Here is a 24,301-nt window from a genome sequence, read left to right on the forward strand (position 1 = left end):
TATGGATCATAAATATGCTTTGTTCTCTGCAAACTTGCAGTTTGTGAGGAAGACAAAATAAGCATAGTAAGCATTCAATTTATTGGTATATAAGGATTTATCTCTGTACGTTTTCAGGGAAGGAATTATCAAAGAAGGCTGGAATGCTTAGGGTTATGGAAATAGAAGCTCCAGGGAGAGGGGAAATCTAAGCTTGCCCTTAAAGAAAATGTAGGAGAAAAAGAGACAGAGGGAGAGAAAGAGAATTCTAGATAGAAGAGGTAACATGAGCGAAGACAAAAGACAGGGACAAAAAGAGTGAACATCACATGGGCATAGCACTTACATCTGAGGATTTCAACGAGACTGAAACATTCATTGTTTTCTTTGATATCATATATAATTATATGTGATAATTATCAGCTGTTATATTTTAAATCTTGTAAGTGAATCACTATTTTTATCTGGCTGTTGCTCTATCTATAACTGTTATATATTTTACCAGTTAATGTAATTATATCTTCCCTCCCATATGAGAAAAGCAAGAGAATGCGATAAGACTATAATAGAAGACATTGTAATTTACGTGTCAAAAAGACAAACCTAGGGGAAGACTAAGTCCCCAGCAAACAATAGAAATGATTCTTTCATTTGGCAATTCTGATAGAAAAACTCTGCAAAGTAATTGTTAATGGCCTGACCTTGAAATAATCCTCTTTATTTAAACTATAACTTGTATGTTGACAGTACAAGGGCTGGCACACAAAAAACTGTGATTTATATTTCAGTAGATGTAAAATACCAGAGAGGGAAATCCAGAGTTGCTTTGGTCACATTTACATCTTAAGGGAAGCGAGAATTATTTGGCATTTGCAAAGACTGGAAATTTGCTTCTAATTATGGAGCTGGACATTGATTGAGGCTGTATTGTGTTAAGCTATGAATGTAAACTGAGGCTTTCTCTGTATCTATGTAACTTGGGCAAATTATTTTACTCCTCTAGACTCAATATCTACATAAATAAAATGTGGATAGTAATATTATATTTCATTTTATAGCCTATATGTGACTACTACTTGACATATTGGAATGAGGAGAACTCAGAACATTTTCTGGCACACAACATTCAATAAGTGTTAAGCATTACTATAATGAAAATTTCATATTGGATATCATTACCTGTCATCTAACAGGAGGAAAGGAAAGCATCATATCTAAATTGGGACAGCATCATATCTAAATTGGGACAGCAACATAATAAATATTTTATTTATGTACATATTTTATTTGTGGGCCGGAAGCTTTTGTCTATCATGTTTTATTAGGATGTGAGTATGGGAAAGGCATGTAATTAGAGTTGCCTAAGAAAGTTAATTTGCAAATTTTTATCTAAGAAGGTTTCTGAATTTCTCAATAGTAGTCAACCCTACTCCATTCTTAATTATAAAAATAACTTTAAATTTAAAAAGTATAAATGCATGGCCACATTTTAAACCCATCACTCACACGTCTTAATGTAGGCAGCAGCATGTCATACTGAATTTATTTAAAATTCACTTTGCATTAACAGGAGTTGTAATTATTAGCTGCCAAGCCTGGAAGAGATTGAAAACATAACCTTTCTTTTTTCATAATATAATAATGCCTAAACTCAAAGTATATATGTGAATCTTTTGGCTAAAAAATGACATCTGACTGGCATCCTATTCATGATATGCCATCTTCTATCTTTATGCCAAATATACAGGGATACACAGAAGTTGAAGAAAAACTTATGGAAATACTGACATTGAAGACAGATTTTCCTAGGACTATAGAGGCATTCTTATTAATGTGAAACTGGACTAAGAAACAACAGTGTCTACCCACCAGACAAACATTGGCACACACATCATCCCAAATTAACTATTTTCTTTGAATCTCAGAGAACTGAGCTGTGCCACCAGAAAATTATTATTTTTAAAAAAAAAAGGTAGTCTATTTTTTTTTTCAAATGTTTTTCCCCCATCCATCCAGAAAATGAATTTCCCAGAAAACAAGAAATACATTTTGTTTGTTGATTGATTTAGTTGGTTAGGTGTGGTCACTGGTGCTGTCACAATAATCTCTGTGGTTAAATGTTAATCCCACAAGTCAAAGCCAGATAGGCAAGGAATAAAGTAGCAATATGTTAAGGTTCCTGCAGGAAGAGTTTTCTATGCATCCTACTGGTAAAAGTGTGAGAGCTCCAGATGATAAGATAAAAGGGATATAGAATATATGAAAAGTCCACACTAAGTAAATGCTTAGACAAATGCTTCCTAAATGTTAGGACTTTTGCTAAAAGCTGTGCTTATATGCCTGCTTTTGAACTTCTCACATGAAAATGGGTTTTGAAAGAACATTAGCGAATAGTGAGCATAGCCAAGGCAATTCACAAAATGTGTCTGTGGGCAAGCAGATTTGTCTTCAGGCCATGATTAGCAAACAAAATAAAACAAACAGATTTAAAAGGTGGCATGCTTGAAAAATATCAAGACACAAACGAATCAGAGGAAAAATATACATCTGAAGTGTACTTAATAATATTGAAATGTTATATATAAACTTTTGTGGTATCTAACAATGTTTGGGACAGGAAGCTCTGCCAATGTGTCAGTGGTGGACCTGACCTGCCGTCTGGAAAAACCTGCCAATTATGATGACATCAAGAAGGTGGTGAACCAGGCATCGGAGGGCCCCGTCAAGGACATTCTGGGCTACACTGAGCACCAGGTTGTCTCCTCCGACTTCAACAGTGACACCCACTCTTCCACCTTCAGTGAGGGGGCTGGCATTGCTCTCAACGACCACTTTGTCAAGCTCATTTCCTTGTATGACAATGAATTTGGCTACACCAACAGGGTGGTGGATCATGGTCCACATGGCCTCCAGAAAGTAAGACCCCTGGACCACCAGCCCCAGCAAGAGCACAAGAGGAAGAGAGAGGCCCTCATTGCTGGGGAGTCCCTGCCACACTCAGTCCCCCACCACACTAAGAATCTCCCCTCTTCACAGTTTCCATGCAGACCCCCTGAAGACGGAGGGGCCTAGGGAGCCTGACCTCGTCATGTACCATCAACAAAGTCCCTTGTGCTCAGCCAATAATAATAATACAGGTATAAAGTATTATTGAAAAATGCTAAGAGAGTGGATGTTGTTTGTAGCACAAAATGCAACTCTACTAGGTAACGCATATATTAATTGGATAGACTTAGTCATTTCACAATCTATAGATAAATCAAAACCTTATGTTGTACATGATAAATGTGTATAATTTTATCTGTCAATTAAAAAATCATAAACAAATTTACTAATGGTAATCTAATAAAGTAATGTTTAAGCAGGACATTCAGCACTTATAATTTCTGTGTGTAAATATCTAAAATTTTTCATCTTGAATGATACAGAGTTACCACGTCATACTGAATGACATAGAATATCTTCTGTACTCCTAATTTCCCTGTTATCCTAGTAATGGATCCAAATAGGTACAAGAGTGGCCCTGTTTCTTACACCTAAATAAAACTTATTAAACACAGATAATATTACATACATGAAAAAGGAGAAAAAATAAAAATATTTGGAAATGTAAAGAAGAGCTAGAAATAAGACATTAAAAGGCCTTGTATTTTATTAAAAACTCTTGTGAATGCGGGACGGTCTAAAATTTTGAGTCTGATCCTTCTAGTAGATCAAGTTACCAAGTGTATGGTCTGTGGTATGAAATTAATCAATTTCTAGGAAGAAATGCTATTATACTCTGAACTAAATGCAAACAGAAAATGTAGGATTCTCTCAAAGGGAACATTCTGTAATTCAATGTATATGTTTCTCACGTGAATTTCAATAATAAAAAATGTGGCAAGTTGCAAAGGGCTGTTTCTTATGTATCAATAAAGACCTATAATCAGGCATAAAAAAGTATTCTATAGCAATTAAATATAATGTGGTCCTTCAATCTGTTGATTTGACTTCACCTAGGAATAGACTTTGAATTATCTGAAAAAATAAATGCACTAAATATCCTTTGAGTAACCCTGACTATATATTCTTTCTCTCGAAAGGGATTTTTAGTAAATATATATTTGATAAATACAATTCTTGACGAATAATGAGGGTGAAGCTCTCTTACTGGAATAAGATTGAAAGCTTTTTGTGTCTGAAAATAAAGGCCATTTACTTTCTATACTCAAGTGAATTTTAAAATGTATTCCCAAGACAACGTTTTTCAAAACTAATATATAGATGAAAAAACTGATGTTTCAAAGGTATACTCAGAGTAGCATAGTTAACAACTACAACTATGACAAAAAAACAAAAAACAAACAAACAAACGAAAAACAAACCCATAAACACACCAAAGGAAAGAAAAGAAATACTAAAAGCATCAATGGAACCCAGAAAAGCTACTTTTGGAATAGCTTCCAGAATAAACATCTTGTGACATTTATGCTGGTGAGGTTTATTATTGTATAGACTTCAATTGATTTCAATCCAAATCAAATATAGATTTAAAATATTTGATGAAATATATGCCTGTGTTACAGATAATGTATGCTTATTTATTTTCCAATTTAAGCATAACTCTTAATAATTTTTAAAACAATTATAACATGCCTTTGACCTGTAATGAACAACTACAGAACCTGAAAGATGATTAAAGATTCAGTAGTAACATAAGTAATATTTGTGGTAAAATATTGATTTAAAAATAATGTAAACTACATTAAAGCTATTTAAATAGAACATGGGAGTCAGGGAAGACAAAAGGTCTAAATAATTTTCTCTTCAATATTTTGTTTTATGGAAATATTTTTATATTGAAATAATTGTATTTAAATTTAGATTTTGTGATAAAAGTTAATTTAAAGGTATGAACTATGAAACCACGACAGGAAAGAGGATAATGTTTCAACAGTTACTTGTTAATGTAACAGTTTATAAAATAAAAAGTAACCCACAGTATAGAATTTTTCACATTTACAAAGTGTCAAGTGTTTACTTCTTCATCAATATCGCCTACATTTTCATTATTTAACATCTTTGCCCAATTCCCACTGTAACCAAGTGTATTTCCATGCAGTCAAGTTACTACCCAGCTTAGTTTGAGGTTAAATGTAAAAAGCTTTGACGTTTTCTGTTCTCAGAGTCCTCCTGCAGAAGCCTTTGTTCTGACCTTTCACCCACACCCCCAGGACTTCTATTCACTAAAAATGTGGAATTATCCATGCTAATCCTGGAATTCTGGTCACTAAAAGAAAAAAAATTGTGTATATCATTCTCTGCATCAATTTCAAAAGTTATTCTTCACACCTATATTTAGAGATGCAGCTGAAGCTTAAAAATATTCAATTGGGCATATAATTTTATAAAAATAGAGCATTCTAAAAGGAATTGAGAATCATGTAAAATTTAACCTGTTTTTACTGGATCTATAAGTCAATATAAAATATTTATTTTTCTGTGTACATTCCCGTATCTACTTAATGACACTGTATCACGTTGATTTTGTCTTTTTTCTTTCATTAGCCTATATATTCTTCATGAGAGTAAATAAAACTAATCGTGTCTTAAATATCGACTTCTATTGTTATTTTGAATCTTCCTAAGGGTATAGGTCAAGGTTTATTCACTCTTACCTTACCTTCTGTTTTAGCATTTAAGACAGCTCATAGTAGACATTGGAAGATTGGTTAAATTGCTATTTAAATGACCTAGAATACAATTGTTTAAGTAATTTACCAACCTTTGCAAAGCTGAATTATATTTGTGTATTCTGTCAATATTACATAATATTAAGGTTCTGAGATGTGTTCTTTATCTTTATTCAGCTTTTCCTATATTCTAGAAAATTTCACCTTCTTCATAATAATTTCTTAGAAACTTGTGTTTTTTTTTTCTTTTTTTCTTTTTTCTTTTTTTTAGATGGAGTCTTGTTCTGTCACCAGGCTGGAGTGCAGTGGCATGATCTCGGCTCACTGCAACCTCCGCCTCCCAGGTTCGAGCTATTTCCCCTGCCTCAGCCTCCCGAGTAGGTGGGATTACAGGCACGTGCCACCACGTCTGGCTAATTTATTTATTTATTTTTTTTTTTTTTGGTATTTTAGTAGAGACAGGTTTCACCATGTTGGCCAGGATGGTCTCAATCTCCTGACCTCATGATCCTCCCGCCTCAAACTTCCAAAGTGCTGGGATTACAGGCATGAGCCACCAGGCCCTGCTGATATTATGGACTAAATTGTGTCTGCCCCCAAATTATATATTTAAGTTCTAACCCTCAATATGGTTATATTTGGGCATGACACCTTTAAAAAGTGATTACGGTTAATGAAGTAATAAATGCGTATCCCTAATCTGATATGACTGATGTCTTCCCAAGAAGAGGAAGAGATGTCAGGGATATGCAAACACCCCTGTGAGGATGCAATAAGAAGGTGACCCTCTGCAAATAGAGGAGAGAGGCCTGAGGAGAATCCACACCTGCCAACACCTTGATCTTGGACTTCCAGTTTCCAGAACTGTTACAAAATAAATTTCAGTTGTCTAACCTTCTAGTCTATGGCTTTCATTATGGCAGCCCTTGCAAATTAATAGAGTTAGCTTGGGCCAGCTCACAGAACTTAACACCAAAGTGAAAGCTGGCAAAAATTTCGAAAATTTTATAAGTGGAATTTTTTAAATTATCTAATTTTAAACACTTCCTTATTATTGAGTAGGCCATTTCATTTTTTTCAAAGATAAAAACAAAGAAATATATTTTAATTTGCAGAAGAGCAACTTACGTTAACTGAAGAAAATGCTTACTGAATATGAAGTTAAAGTAAAATGTGTTAAAAGAGCCTCCCTTAAATTATTTTAGCTAGAAGCATAAATCTGTCTATAAACATTCTATGATAGCATAATGAATATAAATAGCATATTATGCCATTATAAATAGCAGTTTTAAATGATATGATTAATAACTGTTAGTTCTGGAGTCATATGCTAATCTTTGTGGAAGCAGAAGCTGGCTCATATACTGACAACCTCTATTTGCCCTACTAATAATTCAACCCCTAGTTGCTATTGTCACATTGAACTACAAATTCCTAACAGAAATTACTCCAAAACCTAGGAAATGAAACAGATGCTAACATTTCAAGAAAGCCTTCAGGACAAGAACATTAAAAAATCATTTTCATGTAGTGCTTGAAGTAAATCAAATCTGCTGGTATTTCATGTGCTTAAGCGATCACAGCTTTCCCAGCCAGTGAGTATCTTTAAAAGAGAGGTTTCTGTCTTTCATATCAAGTATTATTTTGATTAAAATAATCATTTAATGAACTAGATCTGGAAGAAGTCAAAGGTCTTTTATAAGATTATGACATAATAATATCTTAGAAAAATCTCTTATTTACTGAACCACTGTTTTTTTTCAAAGAATAGGAAAAACATTATGATAAAGCTCATCGAAGGTATAACTTATATAGGCTAATAGTTATACTTAGATTTCTTCTTCTTTGATTTTTTTTCAAAAGAAAAAAATTTTTTTAAGTTTTTTAAAAGAACGCATTAAAACCAGTTATAAATTCTTGTCCACTACTGCCAGGAAAAACAATAAATCAGTAGGGCCTCATGCAACTTATTTGGAAGTCCAAAATTGATGGTAAATATTATAATATGAATTTACATTTCAGAAAAATATATGTTCAAGTGCATTGTGGGTGAAAAAATAATAATTTTGAAATATGCATGTAAGAGAGGTACTCTTCTGAGAGTAGAGGTGTAGGAAACACTAGGTTCAGAACAGAGGAAGAAAGAGTAAATTTTTAATATCTAATCTTGGTTTATTGATACACAAATACAGTAATAATCCATATCTAGAGTTTTACTTTCAAATAGATTTAACATATCTGAATATTGGATACTTTGCATGAGTTTTGTGAAAAGATTGAGTTAAAGGTTTCAAAGCCATTTGAGAATTTCCTTTGAACACACTAAAGGGTATCTGTGAATACTGGCTTATTATATCATGGCTGATTTACAATAATTTACGTGTTGCCTTTCTTAGCTGGAACTGCATGTGCCAGGAATAGATTAATCCTTATGGTTACATAGATCAGCAGCAAGACCTCCCACGTGGAAGTAGCTATATTCATCTTTCTCATCTGAAAATAACTTTATTAGAAAATATCACATATCTTCTTATTGCCAGCCAGGTGACTCATAGGAAAGTACAAGATAACTGAAATCAGCTACATAATCCTATAGTTCATGCACTATTTTCAAACACTTTGAAACTTACTGTTGGTAAGTAAATGTTTATCTTAATTATATCTAAATAATCTCTTCCATAATTACTCTTGTGATTGAAACCTTGTTAGGCCTCAGAAGCCTCTGGATATCAAAATAACTCATAAATTCCTACTTTTATTTGCACCTCAGAACATGAGACTTCCAGCATCCTGGAAAGTTCAAGGTGTTTCTTAAACTCTCTAAAGGGATGGTTTGCAAGCCAGTCTCTTTCATAGGACCACCATAGACCATTCTTTCTCTAACAGTCCGATTTAATTTGTCCATGACTTCTGCCTTTATAGTCAACTGGAATGCCTTTACTCTTGCTACTATGTACTATTTTATGCTGACACTATCTCCTGATGCTCTCAAAGTCATCAACTTTTGGGCTGCCAGAGTCCTGCTACATTCTGTGCACAACTGGCGAAAAATGGCCTTCAATTTTACCCTCTGCTGTGTTGCCATCTGGGACCTACAGCAGCACAATTCCTGTCAAGTGTTTTATTAATTCCCTCATAAAAACACCATTTTCATCTTCAGCTGTCTAGAAGCTCCAAACCAGTTCAGTGTCCAGTAAGCATAGACACCATGCCACCCTTTGAGCCTTTACATTCTCATCGTCACAAGTTGGGTCTCCCAAACAAAAGAAAACCATCCAACTTTCTTTTCCCTCTTCAACAAAATTCAAAGCTTCTTGGCACATTATTTCAAGCATACAGATGCTGGCGGGAGTGTAATAGGAAGTGGACAAAAGGAAAGATATTTGGACCAAGTATTTTATCCTGGCTCCACCTTATGAATAAAAGGAAAGTAGACATTGTCAGGAATTCAATGATGTAGCATTAAAAAATCTATTACCAAGAGATCAAAGGTAGCTAGCAGGAAATAAGATAAAGGACTGACACCCAATTGTATCCACAGGTCGTGTTTTTATTACTAAAATTCCAATAAAAAATTAGTGTTTCTAGAAAATAGATATTTATATCTGCGTTCAGGCAGATTAAAAAATCAATGAGTTTTAAAAATTACATTTAATGAACAGAGTGCTTTATGTTTTTTTTTTTTTTTTGCTTTACTAATGTGCCAGCTTGATGTCCCTAAAAACAAGTCCGGCTTGATAGCCCTGCTAACAAATCCAGCTTCATCTAGTACAATAGAATATATTTTTTCTCAATTCATTTCCATTTACTATCTGCTCAGTTTCTTAAATTAGAAAATAACTTGACTAATTCAATGGACAATGGATTGGATATGAATCTAAAATGAGGCAGTTTCCTGAAGCCCAGACTTAACTGTATGTGGCAATTTGCTTTGGGGCATTGTGCAAGAGAAGGTTTCTCAAATTTGTCTAATAATAGTGAGGCTCTTATAGTAAATATCACAGAATGCTTTGTTAAATTTGAAGTTCAACACATAAGAAAATGTCCAGAAGAGCACATTAATGTCCAGAAGACATTACCTAATCTTGTCTCTTAGAAATTATCAGCAACATTGTGTTGCTGATAACTTCTAAGAGACAAGATTAGGTTGTTTGTGGACATTTATGGAATAGTCAGTACAAATGTATTGAAGAGAAATGGTATAATTCTGATTGTGACACTAGATTACTATTCTGTTTCTTTTAACTTTCTTGCTTCTCAATTTTTAATGTAAAATATGAGGGGGGTATATTAAAAAGATAAAAGGATCTTTGTAATCCTAAGAAGCTAGGAAGACAGTCTACTAGAAGATATAAATATAGGGATTTTGAAAGCTCTGTGTTCAGAAATGGCATCAAAGTAATAAAGTTCCAATAGAGAAAAGGAATTACAATTCACATTACAGTATTTAGATAGGACAGTAAGAGAAATAAATAGCTCTTCCTTATTTCACGTTTAAAATTTCAGACAAATTTGACCTTCAAAGATATAAGTCTGAACAATAATAATAGAACATAATAGAAAAATTGTTCTGACTGCAAAGAAATAGACCTTTCCCAACAGTCACTTCAAAATGCAAACCAGAATGTATGGTCTATATTGTTTTTAATTTAATGTATCTGTGTGAACAAGCATACTTCTTCCTCATTTTCATTGCATAAATTTTTACTTGGAATGCCTTTGAAGTTAAACCAATGTGCTTCAAAGTTACATGTATGTATGGTTTTTTTTTTTCACCAACTGTACATATGTCTACAATTTCCCACCAAATATGGTATCAAATATGTAGAATCTGAGATGTTATAAAAGCATTCAAAATCATATTTTCCTCATAAAGGAAACACAAAATTGACCTTAATAGGATATTATTGAGGAATATTTTAATTATCTGGTTATAAATTCTAAGGTTTCCCAAGATTTAGAAAACTTACTCTTGGATGGCAAAATTTACTCTAAAGTATTTTGCAATTGTGTGTGTGATAGTGTTTGAAGTGACAGGGAAACCTATGTATTCTGGAAACCTATGTGTCAAGACATTGTTTTCTGGATCATTTATTGGCATATCCAAAGGCTTGGGAAAAAATTTAGGATAAATAGAGAATAATGAACTTTTACAGAAATAAATAACTAAGATTACTCCATGCAATAGAATCCCAAATGATTTGAAGTTAGACTTTATTATTAGTTATACAGTAAATGTGATAAACAAGTTTACCCTGTGTGATACAAAAAATAAAAAACTGCAGCATGACCATAAGTTTTTCTTTATAGATAAGGGGCTCTCATGCTTAAAGTCTGATTAGCATAGCCACATCTGATTTCAAAATACAGATATGCCCAATGAGGTAGTTCTTCACAATGGGAATCGCTGGTTAGGTGTTGGTTACCCAATTTCTCTTATTTAAAGTTTAATGGATATTTGGTGCCATATAGACAGAACATTTGGAAGAAGTTTCAAATTCCCATCTGGAGATAGGTGTCATATAAAACAGCCTAAAAGAAATAAGAATGGTTTAAAAGGCTTGCTCGAGTTAACTAATGGTTGGCAGGTCCATTTGCCAGGCTTATTGAATCAAGCTTTACCCTCCTTTAAATGAGGGGTCTGTTTCTCCTTGGCAGGAATGTTTTAGATTCAGCATATTAAAAGCTGCAAATATTTGTGTTGGGTTTTCCTTTGTGAGCTATCTACAGCAATGTGAGAGAGCGAGTACATTTAGCCACAGCAGGAACTTCCCATAAAATCACAGTAAATGACTGTGCTTTTCTTATAAGCCACACCCTTCCTAGGCATTTCTCAAATACTTTACATAGAAATTTGTTCACTTTAACAAAAATCAATAAATGCAAATATCATTTCATTTGTTTTCACTAACTAGTAGAAATAGCAGTAATATATTGTTAATTATATTAGCAGGACCCTGTAGCTTAATGCAGCAAGTCAAAAGGCATCTGGCCATTCCTAAGTATTGTGACTGATGGAGTAATATAGACAAAAAAATTGGATAACCTTGGAAAAGTATAAAGATGTGCAGCTTACAAAGAGCTGGCTGAAAATTAAGGAGAAATGGCAGATTTGAAACCATGATAGGTATAAATGAATTGTGGTATGGCCTGATTAAAAATTTCACTTCATCATATTCATACTGGAGTCTACATAATTTGGGAAGAAGAAATATTTTGTCAAAACTGATATATCCCACAAAATATAACTAACATGCTTTGCAGGGAAGCTTAAGGAAGGCCTGGGAGACAAGATGGACAACAAATGTAACAATAATAATATTTAAGTGCAATAAGGTTTTTTATAATGTCATTTTTTTAAAAAATAAAGTTTTTTATAATGTCTGCATAAGGGAAATCAACACTGCATTGACTATTAGAATTAGTCTGGGGATCTAATGGACTATTCCTGAAATTTGGACTGAGGGGTCAGATTATTAATGGTAGACCTGAATTTGTCTCAAAGAACAATGTTTTGGAATCTAATAAAATCTCTTCAGATACTCTCTATTTAACTGATTGCTTGTTTCAAAGGTCAATTCATTTTGGAAAAAGATTATAGATTTTTCTCACATTTTATGACAACATAAATGTTGACAACATGTTTTTGTTAATGTATAGTGTTATTCATTATCAAAAACAAAAACAAAAGCAAGCTATTTGCTAATAGTCATGTCACAAATATAATTATTATACATAGAATTATACAGTCCCAGTTGCAATGGACCTTTCTTAACTTCCTTATAATTTATTACCCTTTTAAAACACAAGAGAAACCCATTTGGTATCTTCCACCCATAGCTTCAAAGTCTTATATTTATTTGCTTATTAGTAGTACATTTCCATCTGATACATGTAATATTAGGTTGCATTATTCTAGATCCAATTTTTCCTTCTGTAAGTGAAGTTTATGAAATAAGGTTAGTTGTTCTAGTCACAAATGCATTGTACAATGAAAAGCATGACATTATAACTCACCATATTTTCATGATAAGAAAAAAGTATGCATATTTATTGATAAACGTATTTTAAGTGTATTCCTTATAGTGCAGGAAGTGCAAAGATGAATGAAACACTCTAGTAAAGAGCAGTGTGCTTCAAGTTTTTCTGTTGACACCTTGTGTAAAATAATTTTGAAAGAACTTCAGCCATTTCAACTGACAGATCAGTTGTAAAGCATATAACTTTTAGTACATTTTAAATGTTGACATTCTAAACTATAACTGTTACATCATTTTTAAAAATTCACAATGAAACATAAATATAAAAGCAATTCAATATCTACCACATTCATTTAAAATAAATGAGTTCTTCACAGCGGTTGGAAATGGTACTTCATTTCTTTCTCTCCTTGAAATCATATCCCAGTCCACTACCCACCCTTCCTCTTATAGAATTTTATTCTATTAAAATGTATTTTTATACTTTAAATTATTTTTAGTGATACCCTGAAAGAGAGCCAGGAAAACTCATTATATAGAAAAAAAATGAATAAAGGTAGCACGGAGCAAGAAAGAAGATAAAGTGACATGGAAATAGATCATTAGATGAGCAGGTAACACTTTAAAATCTGTGATGTTATGGTGTCTGTCATTTTTTTTTTTTTTTTTGCAGATGTGTGCATTGCTGTGATGTAAATCTCTTCTAATCTTTTCTCGTGAAAATCTTTACCCTGCTCTAAAATGTTTTGCAACAAAATTTGTACACAGATTAACATTTTATTTTGAAAGAATCCTGTCCAAATGGCAGCAAATGAATATTTTTAAAAAGTTCTTCCAGATTGCATTATCACTACAACTTTTATAAAAAATAATGGCAATAATTATCATGTTGATAATAATAGTGGCTAACACGTCTGGAAGGCTTACTAAGCTTCAAGCACGAATCTATACATTACCTATTTATACCTCTACTTGTAGCTATCTATTTATATTGAGTGTCCACCAGGTCTGGAAACACAAATGATATATAATAAATGATTCACTGATATATATTAGATTGTAATACTTTCAAAAGTAATATTTTATTTTCTAGAGTTATGATCACCTTATAACAATCATGTAAGGTAGGTACTATGCTTAACCCAGCTTTACCTATGAGGGACCTGAAGCTCAGTCAGTTTATTAACTTTAACATGTGATTAAAAATTGATTAATTCAAGAGTTGAATCAGGCAGTCTGGTTTTAAAGTTTACACTCAAGATCAAAATGCATTATTATAGACTTTGATATATAATTTGATTCATAATTCATCTTAAACAAAAGTAAAATTTTATTTACCCTGTATTATTTAATGAGATGAAGAAATGGGAAGCTCACATGTCCTTTTGAAAGGAGGCTTGGCAAACATCAATGTATCCACCATCCCTGTCCCCTTGTTTGTGGCCTAAGAGATTGTTACACCTTCCAAAAATGCTCTCTAGTAAGATTCAGAATGGGTGATACAACACTTGTGTTTTTTGTGTGGGGAGGGAGACATAGGTAAAAGAGGAAAAGGAAGATTGTGAAAAGAGAAGTGGAAAAGGATAACTAGCTGGAAGCTTGTAGCTTCGAAGTTTTCTCTGGCAGGTCAGTTTTAGGAAGGAGATCAAATCGAGTTTGAGAATCAGGACATTGATTTCTGTAAAACAAGCTGTTTCTGCCTATGTGGTAAGGGTATGGATAACTCACTTCATAGATCCTTGGTCTAGGGAAAAGTGTAACACAAAGTAAATGATGAAACTCAGTTCTATCAAAAATGAAAATTTTTCATTTTCATTTCATTTGAGAACCATTATGGTGGGCAGTGTAGTAAAAAGGATAAGACATTCATCCTAATTTAATGTAAAACAAATTTGAAAAGAAAAAATGATAACTAAAGAATTTCATGAAGGTATTATCGTCACTGCATATAATATGCTTTCTACTAAATTTCAATGGCAGTTTATGTTTACCTACCATATTAAATAATTGCTATTACATTGGTATCATAATTCCTCTTATGAGAGGAACTGTTCTTTCTGATAAAAGAAATTAAAAATCCACTTAGAGTAGAGCAGACTCTTGGTCATAAATGTTATCAGGTGCTCAAATATCAGGGGAAGAATTCTCCTCTCCATGAATCAAATTAGAAAATGCTTTACTTTTACTCATGCAACAGAAGCTGGAAAATGAGTGACAAAAAGAAAGAATGGGGTAAAGACACAATGAAGTAAAAAAGATAGAGAGAGTCCAGAATAGATTATTGGGAGAAATAAGTGACATCTAAAAATGGTCATTTCTACTATTTGATCTGAAGTTGTTTGCATTGGTAGTATGTGAACCTCTCCCATATCTGCTATCATGTAAATCTTTAATGAAGTCTACTGTCTGTGTGAGTGAAATTTTTTACAGAGATCAACACCAGGGCTGTTTCAGGGATCAATGCAAAGCAGAACAACTATATGCACTAAAGAAGAGTCTGATTAAGGGCAAATTAACAAGGACATTGCAGGGAAGCATATTCATGAGGGATTCCACCATTTTACAGAAATAATAATAATATGAAAATCTTTTAGTGATGAAGAAGTACTGGTAGACTTTCATGGCACTTAAGATGAGACCCTCAAGGCACATGATCAAGGACGATTACCAGTACTTACTTATTTAAGCCAGTGTCATATTTAAGTCCCAGCTTTATTTTGCTGTGGTACATGTAAATTAACATAAATGACAAGTCACACTGACCTCATTTGGTTGAATTTTAATTACTTTAATTGGAGACACTGCTCATTATATAGCAAAATGAGAATAAGTATTTGTAAACATTCTATTAACAAAAATGAATCTTTTGAATCTTTAATTATGACCTACAAGTCATTAATTGTGTCTCTCATACACATGGGAGTATACCTAATTTGAACTCTGAGAAATAGGACAGTGTGCTATAAAATTTTAAAGAGACGATAAGATGATCATTCATAAAATTGATTTATTAAGCAACACTTCAAAATACTATAAGCAGCCGGGCACAGTGGCTCACGCCTGTAATCCCAGCACTTTGGGAGGCCAAGGCGGGCGGATCACGAGGTCGGGAGATTGAGACCATCCTGGCTAACATGGTGAAACCCCGTCTCTACTAAAAATACAAAAAAAAACCCCAGGCACGGTGGTGGGCGCCTGTAGTCCCAGCCACTCGGGAGGCTGAGGCAGGAGAATGGCGTGAACCCGGGAGGCGGAGCTTGCAGTGAGCCGAGGTCGCGCCACTGTACTCCAGCCTGGGTGACAGAGTGAGACTCCGTCTCAAAAAAAAAAAAAAAAAATACTGTAAGCATAACTTTTCTGAAGTATTTTCATATAATTTACAAATATATTTTTAGTTTATATAATATGATAAATATTGCTTCAATTTTAGCCGGATTAAAATTTAAATGCAAAAATTGATCTATTAAATGATTAGAAATTTATAAGTTAATATCTTTACTATTTTGGAGTCTGAAAGAACTTTCCACAAGATTACTAAACTTTACTGATAACTAGAAATAGATGCTTCTGTTGCCAAAATTCAAACTAGCCAGAGACATTTCCCTTTATATATTTTTTATTTCCCACTTCTTACCCATCTGTCAAGTTTCGGTCAGCTGTATGATTATATAAATAAAACCATACAAAAAAAAAAACCCTTGTAGTTAGAGGAATTGAACTATTATAAATCACATAGTTGGTTACAAAGAACTTCAGATGGTATTTTATTTCTAGCTATTATCTTTAGGTCAGAGAGTTACAGGCAGCTATTTCAGAACTTCAGAGCTGGGATGGACCTGAGAAATCTCACAGAAAAATCTTCTCATTTTAGAGACAGAAATTAGGAGTTCAGGAGGGTTTTGTGATTTTCTTTATATTCCACGGCAGTGGTAGATGAGCTAAGACTGGGAGCCCCCTCTCCTAAGTGTCTGTTCTGTACTCCTTTTATTATGTTAAAATGGAAACATATATAATTCAAACTAATATGATGGCAAACTGCAATCATAGTTCTCATTTACATTTTTAATCTCCATAAAGATAATTTTTTCTACCTCTTTCTTGCTGGAATTGAAGTGAATTTACACCTTAAACTGCACTGTTAGAACAAAAACAACTCAAAAGGCAGCCATTAACTTCTCACAGAAAATCTTTGCAATGCTCTACAAGTTCTGTGAGACCAGGCTAATGAAGAGAATGCACCTTTAAACTTGGACCTTTCATTATCAGCTACTTCCAATTTATCTTCTTCAAACTCTCAAACATATGTTATAATTTATAAGTTGAAAAACACACTTGGAAAAAATATAGTGTATTCCTCTCAGTGTTCACATGAAGACATGACTGATACACACAGATAGTGGAGGCCAAATCCAGTTCTTCCCTATTAAGTGAATTTTCTCCCATTGTGCTCTCTTTCCTATATATCTTTATTAAGCAAACTTTGGGCCTTTTGAAAGTTGATCTGATATTACTTCACATAAAACCATCAGGAAGAAAAATCCATCTGTCAGATATAAGTAGGCATTTTGAGCATTCAAACCTTGCTCTAAGGAACAGTGAGTCATGTGAAATGAAATGTGCAAAGGAAGCTGACACATGAAAGGACAGAACAACAATGATGAGTTCCCAAAGACATGCTGTGGGAGAAAGAACAATTATAGAGGATCTATTTTTGGGTCCAGCAGTATGAACTGGGAATTTAAAAATCACAGCTTAAGTACAGAAGGAGGAATGATGTCACCCAGCTTTAAATTTAGGAGAAAATAATTTAGTAGCCTTTAGTTTTAATTTAGGTTATTACCATTTATTACGATGATACATTATTGAATTGTCAAATGTTTGCAGTCTAAAAACAAGTTAATGCAGGACATTTAATTTTGTAGGAAAGGCAGCTATGAGGTGTAACATTAATTGCATAATTAATATTTTATTTGCCCTGGTACTATAACGCCAAACATAAATAACAAGACAAACACATCTGGAACAGTAGTCTTTCTGGAAGCACCAATGCCCCAAAATCCTGTAGTTAATGCCCAGGATTGAAAATGAGACTCTCAGAGTGGCCTGGGAGTTCTAAAAATAATATTTAGAGTCATTTAAAGTTTTTTCTTCGCTTATAAATAAGGTTATCATCTTATGTTCCAATTATGAAAAAGTTTTACATCCATTCATAGGAATATAAGTGACAATGTGAATAGAAAATAAAGAACTCTATAGAGAAAAGGAATTTAGTTCAAATGAGCAAATTAGCCCTATTTTATAATGTTAAACATAATTTTTTGTATATATCCATATAATTATGGTTATATGTTTTATATAGTATATATACATATAATATATGATGTCTGTGGCTAATTTTACAAAATAACTAATATTAATAAATCTAATAGGACACATTCAAATTAATTTAACACTCCCGGTAGTCTGGCCAAGAGAACAGCAATATGGAGACTAAGTCCACTGCCAAGGTGCCAAGGAAATAATTTTGTAAGTTTGACAGATGTCCACAATTCCATCTTTATTAATATTTTGTTAGATTGCCTTTCAAGGTTCTCTTTTATTCTAAAGTTAACTATATACCTTTCTGTGAAATATTTCTTACTATTGTTAACATGGTCTTATCCTCAGCTTTACTGGAAATGCAACATGTTACTTTTATTAGGTCATGAATGTTCTTTTGTAATATATGCAATACCTGAAAGTAGGGCCATCCAAAGTTTTGACAGGTGGTAGCACAAGTGGTTGGTGTATCATCGTAGGACCCTAGATGACAAGAGAACATTCCTGTGAATTTGGTAATATTATGAGTGGATGGTGGGATTTCTCAGAATTTAACCTCAAGTTAAATACTAGTGTGTTTCTTTGTTAAAACCATAAACATATATATTTCAAATGATACTTTTCAATGGAAAGTTGGGAGGAGACATACCAGGTATATTGAGGTTGTCACCATGCTAACCTGAAAGTAATCAGTAACTTTGTTCTTGGCATCATATGTCCAAAGAATAGGAACTCCAACAGGCACAAACATGGAGGCAGATAGTGCCTGTTGTTTAAGGTATTGACCCTAGGAAGATGTGTAATCTATGTATGAATGGCTCTGGTCTACGGGCTGGGGATATGGTAGTCCTTGCTCTCATGGAGCCTATATTATAAGGAGAAAAAAAAAGAAACAAATAAATATTAAAATGGCCAGTTTTGATAAGTGGTATGAAGGATAGTAAAGCAAGCTAAGGGAGAATAGGGAGAAATGAGAAATGTATGATGGTGGTATACTAGATAGAATAGTCACAAAAAGCGTCTCTGAAGAGGTGGTATATGAGCAGTGGACCTGAAGTAAGAGAGCATACCAAGAAATGTTCAGGAGAATGGTCATTTTTAGAAGAAAGGATGACTGAGTCAATGGTTCTAAGGCAGGAATGACTTGGCTAGTTTGAAGTACAGAAACAGAGTCAATATGGTCATAGTGGAGTGAATGAGGGCAAAGAGCATTCAAGAACTTGGTCAAAGAGGGAACCAGAGGCCAAATCTTGTCAGTAATGAGTTTTAAATCTCCATAAACAGGATGTTACTAACAAGTTAAACTCATTCCCTGTCAAACAAATATTGAAGTTACATAAATGTAGTTTACATACATCCTTTCAGGCTCAAACTAATGTTGAAAGCAAGACATAGCTAGTTTACCTTGCTTTGCATTTACACGCTGTTTGAATTTTAAGAACTTGAAAAATGTCAGAATTGCATTTTGTGAATTATTTATCTTAATTAAGCCATAATGACATTTGAAAGGCTTTTAATGACCTTGTGCTTATGGAGCATCAATTTTCTACTATACCCAACAATAATCAGATCTATTGCCAATAATTTCTTTAAAGTCAACAGAGATGTTGACCCTCAAAATGTAAACCCTCAAAAATATTCAGAAAGCTTATTATTAAAAGTAATCTCTGCAACTGAATCTTTTGTAAATCAAAAATCACTTCCAATTATTTTGAAAAATTACCTTGTAAATGTTTACTCCTTCATGTGTTTTTTTTTTTTTTTTTTTTTTTTTTTTGAGACGGAGTCTCGCTCTGTCGCCCAGGCTGGAGTGCAGTGGCGCGATCTCGGCTCACTGCAAGCTCCGCCTCCTGGGTTCACGCCATTCTCCTGCCTCAGCCTCCCGAGTAGCTGGGACTACAGGCGCCCGCCACCACGCCCGGCTAATTTTTAGTATTTTTAGTAGAGACGGGGTTTCACCGTGTTAGCCAGGATGGTCTCGATCTCCTGACCTCGTGATCCACCCGCCTCGGCCTCCCAAAGTGCTGGGATTACAGGCGTGAGCCACCGCGCCCGGCCTCCTTCATGTGTTTTTAAAACATATTATATATCACTAAAAATTAACTAACACATTTTATAATTAGAATCATGCGGTCGTATTAATTAGATGTGTATTTGTACATTGGCAAAAAGTCTGCATATACAGTCAACACACTGCATTAGGATGTTGCAGTCAAAGATGGTCCACATATATGACTGTGGTACCATAAGATTTTCATACTGTATTTTTACTGTACTTTCTATGTTTTGGTGTGTTTAAATACACAAAGACTTACCAGTGTGCTATAGTTGCCTAAAATATTTAGTACAGTGATACAGATTCGCATTCTAGAAGCAATAAGCTTCACCATACAGCCTAGGTGTGTAGTAGGCTATCCTATCTAGATTTCTGTAAGTACCCTCTGTAATGTTCGCACAATGACAAACTTGCCTAACGACACATTTCTCAGGACATATCCCAATCCTTAAGTGACAACTGACTGTATTTAGAATCTGGATTTCTAAAAGCTATTTCAGAAAAAATAAAAGTTCCTATTAGTCTCAGCCTTTATTGGCATACATATGGAATTTACCAGGTTCAAAGTTGAAGTTTATTTTGAGTATTTTCCCAACTTGCTAGAAAATACCAGTAGAAGTAGAAATACTCAGAAGCATTTTTTTTTTTCTGCATGGTTCTTTTTTCATCCCAGCCAAAAAATGCTATGAAAGAATCTTTCCAGCTTTTTGGTGTTTGGGACATGTAAATGGTCACTTCTGGCTATCAGAAAATGTATTGATGAGTTAATTTTGGTTAATAAACATGTTGCATATATTAATAAAATTACAATGTATGTGTGAACATGTATTTACTACCTCTTCTGAAAAATATCAGTTATCTGTGGTATTAAATTATGTACTAAAATGGATTATTAGGCAAGAAGAAAGGCCAAAAAGAAAACATTATTAAGCCCCAATGTGAAAGATAAAAATACCTAGAGAAAACTCAAAAGAAAGAGCTAATTTTGTTCAAGTAGCAAAACTGGCTGAAATGGTTGGACAATAAAATCCTAATCAACTAAATCTGGAGAAATACAGCAAATAGGGATAACACCTATACTTTCTTGATATAATGTTGCCATGGTGAAATATAACAACTTAGCTGAAGAAAAAATATAAAACCTAAGTATATTTATGAACAGAAAATCAGAACCTTGAAGAAATATACTGGTTAAATTCAGCTGATGGCTATAAAAGCAATCAAGTGAATTAAAAAATGAGGAATTATGTGAAAAACACAAACTTCAATGCTTTCTATGATGTTTTGACGCATAAGAAATAATTTTTACAATAGGTAGAGAGACACACTCTCAGGAGATATGTAAGCTTCATAAATTATTGTAAATGTGCGACCAATTTTTAAAAAAGAAGACATACACACCCTGAATAGAATTATTCATTTTCCTCCTCTCTTTATTTTTCAAAGGAGATTTTGATAGATATTAGGTAAAGTTTTTGAATAAAGAGAAATAGAAAGTTAGAGCTAAGATTCAAGACATTTTCTATCTGTGTTCTTGTTCATGAGAAATGTTATTCATACATATCCAATTTTAAAAGCAATAAAACATATTTTTGCTTTCCCTGGACCACCTAACCAAAGAGAGATACTTAATCCTTCTCTTAAATAGTTACAAGCAAAAAGTGACTTAATTATAACCCTGCAACATTAAGTCACTGCCATTCAATTAGAAACAAATGTTTCAGAGGAAAATTTTAATTCATTTAGCTTACAAATTCATTGTGACTCATAATAAGGAAAATGCAGATTAAAACCACAATGAGATGCTATGTTACACTCAGCAGACTAGCAACAATTAAAAAGTTTGACAATAATACACAGCATTAGAAAAGATATGACGCAATGGAAACCTCATACACTGTTGGTGGGAGTATAAATTGGCATAAGCATTTTGAATTTCTAGAATCCTGAAATCTCACTGAAAAATATATCCTCAAAAAATCATGGACATATGTGTACCAGGAGATATGTTAACAAAATGTTCATAGCCTCATTGTTTGTAGCAGCAAAACTGTGGAAGCAATCCAGATGTTCCTCAGCAGGAAAAAGGATAAATACATTGTGTTACATTCATACAATGGAACACTGTAATAGTGAAAGGAAAGAACCACAGCTATACCCATTAACAATGATTTATCTCAAGAACATAATGCTGAATGGAAGAAGCAAGTCTTCAAAGAATGTATTCAAGATAACTCCACTTTCATTAAAGTAAAAATAAAAGCAGAAAAATAAAGTAATAGTTTGCCCAGAAACCATATGTGGTAAAGTCATAAAGTAAAACAAGGAAATGATTAGTACAAGCTTAGGGTAAAGGTTTACTTCTGAGGATGTCCGTGTGAGTCAATCAGGGAAGAACATGATGGACAATCTTGGGTCTAGGCATACAGGAGTTTATTTATTTAAACAGTATATGTGTATGTGTTAATGTCCTTGTTTTGCTATAAAGAAATACCTGAGGCTGGGTAATTTATAAAGAAAATAGGTTGAATTGGCTCACGGTTCTGCAGGCTGTATAAGCATGGCTCCAGCATCTGTTTCTGGCAGAGCCTCAGGAAGTCTACAATCATGACAAAAGGGGAGCTGACATATCCTCATATCTCCTATCTCGTGGCAACAGAGGGAGCAAGAGAGGGAGCAGAAAGGTCCTATAGTCTTTCAAACAACCAGACTTTGTGTGAACTAACTAAGCGAGAACTCACTTATCACCAAGGGGATGGTGCTAGGTCATTCATGAGGGAGCCATCCCCATGATTCAGTCTCCTTCCACCAGGTCCCACCTCCAACACTGGGGAATCACATTTCAATATTCAACCTTCATATGAGATTTGGAGAGGACAAACATCTAAACTATATCAGTATGGTATACATAATATTCTACATACAAGAAATGTTCTTAATTATAAAGGTTTTTGTAGAAAAGTATGCAGAGTATAATTCTCTCCTATGGAATGATGTATTTGTTATGAATCTATGTATCAAAATATATGAAATGCAATTTATTAGGGAAAGGTCAAGGGATCTGGATCGGAGATGGAGCTGCCTTATACAGTACTGATCCTATTTGAAAGTTTATTATGTGATTTAAATGTATAAATTATATATGATTTCAAGTTTATTATTATACATACAAAGGAATTTTGGAACAGCAATAATGACTAACCCTTGAATCAAGGTGTGTTTGTGCGTGTGTGTGTGTGTGTGTGTGTGTATTTACCCCTGAATCTGATGAAGGTGAAAAGTGTCTACAAATTTGTAATTTGGATTATTACCAAGTTCCTAAGATTTTTAAGTTAGAACGATTCAGACAGGAAAAATATGCCACCAACTCACAGAACTAATCATTCTCAGCCCAGAATTAAAATGGGAAGTATTACATACTTCTTGTTATTTATTGGTAGTTCAATATATATTTATAGTTATTATTTAGTTATTTGTAAAGACAATCACTTGATTTAAACATGCATCCTATTTACTGACTTATTTTGTTATTGTTAGTTTGACTCTATTGTTTTATTATGCCCTATTCATACAAAATCCAAAATACAGAAAAGAGAACACTATGTCAGGGCACACATGCATCATTTAAGCATCATCTCCATCTGTCCATTGAGCCATCCCAGACTAATTTGGTAGGTTCAGAATAAGCAGAGAGATTTTCACTTTACCAAACAGCACTGCTGCTTTAAATGTGGTATGATCAGTGTAGCCCAACCTGTAGAGGTCCTGAGAGACTGAGACAGATTTTATGACCCCTCCACTTAAAAGCAGAGTAATTATCTCGACCAATTGGGTTCAATCCTGAAACACGAGTCAGTTATTACCACCCAGGAGGTGGTACTTACTTTTCACAATTTTTTAAATAAATACTTTTCAGCCCTGATCAGAAGTAATAACCCTGAGACTTAACACTTACCATGTCCCAATCGAAAAGGCAGATAAGGCTTTACCATCCAAAAGTTTAGACCAAGCACCTGGAAGATATTTGCATGTCAACTAAAAATGGTACCCACTGACATGCCCATTGTCCATGGCCACGTAGGCCAAAGCATCTCAATTTATGTGATTCAGCACTGGATTTTTATAATCTAACAAATTATATAAATCTAGCAAATCAAATGTCTTATTGGACTAATTTGTCTTCTTTTACAGCCTCTCCTTTTATCTTCTCTTTCTTTTCTTGTCTTTATTCTATGTGCTCCCCTTTTCTTTTAAGGTTTCTCTTACTTTCAAATTTCAGGCCTCCCTCTGAT

At 33.7% G+C, this 24,301-nt stretch overlaps 1 protein-coding gene across 2 annotated transcripts in view; it reads right to left on the reverse strand.

The window, feature by feature from the left end:
* The window catches only part of CALCRL (calcitonin receptor like receptor), a 107,732-nt gene that overhangs the window by 70,981 nt on the left and 12,450 nt on the right, over positions 1-24,301 (reverse strand). Inside the window, exon 2 of one of the 2 annotated variants that reach the window (XM_055380358.2) lies at positions 18,369-18,436. The exons of the other annotated variant lie outside the window; for it this stretch is intronic. The gene's annotated coding sequence lies outside the window, so the exon portion shown is untranslated. The remainder of the gene's footprint in view (positions 1-18,368; positions 18,437-24,301) is intronic. 2 annotated transcript variants of the gene reach the window in all.

This window comes from Gorilla gorilla, chromosome 11 (assembly GCF_029281585.2).
Source record: "Gorilla gorilla gorilla isolate KB3781 chromosome 11, NHGRI_mGorGor1-v2.1_pri, whole genome shotgun sequence".
NCBI classification, from domain to species: Eukaryota; Metazoa; Chordata; class Mammalia; order Primates; family Hominidae; genus Gorilla; species Gorilla gorilla.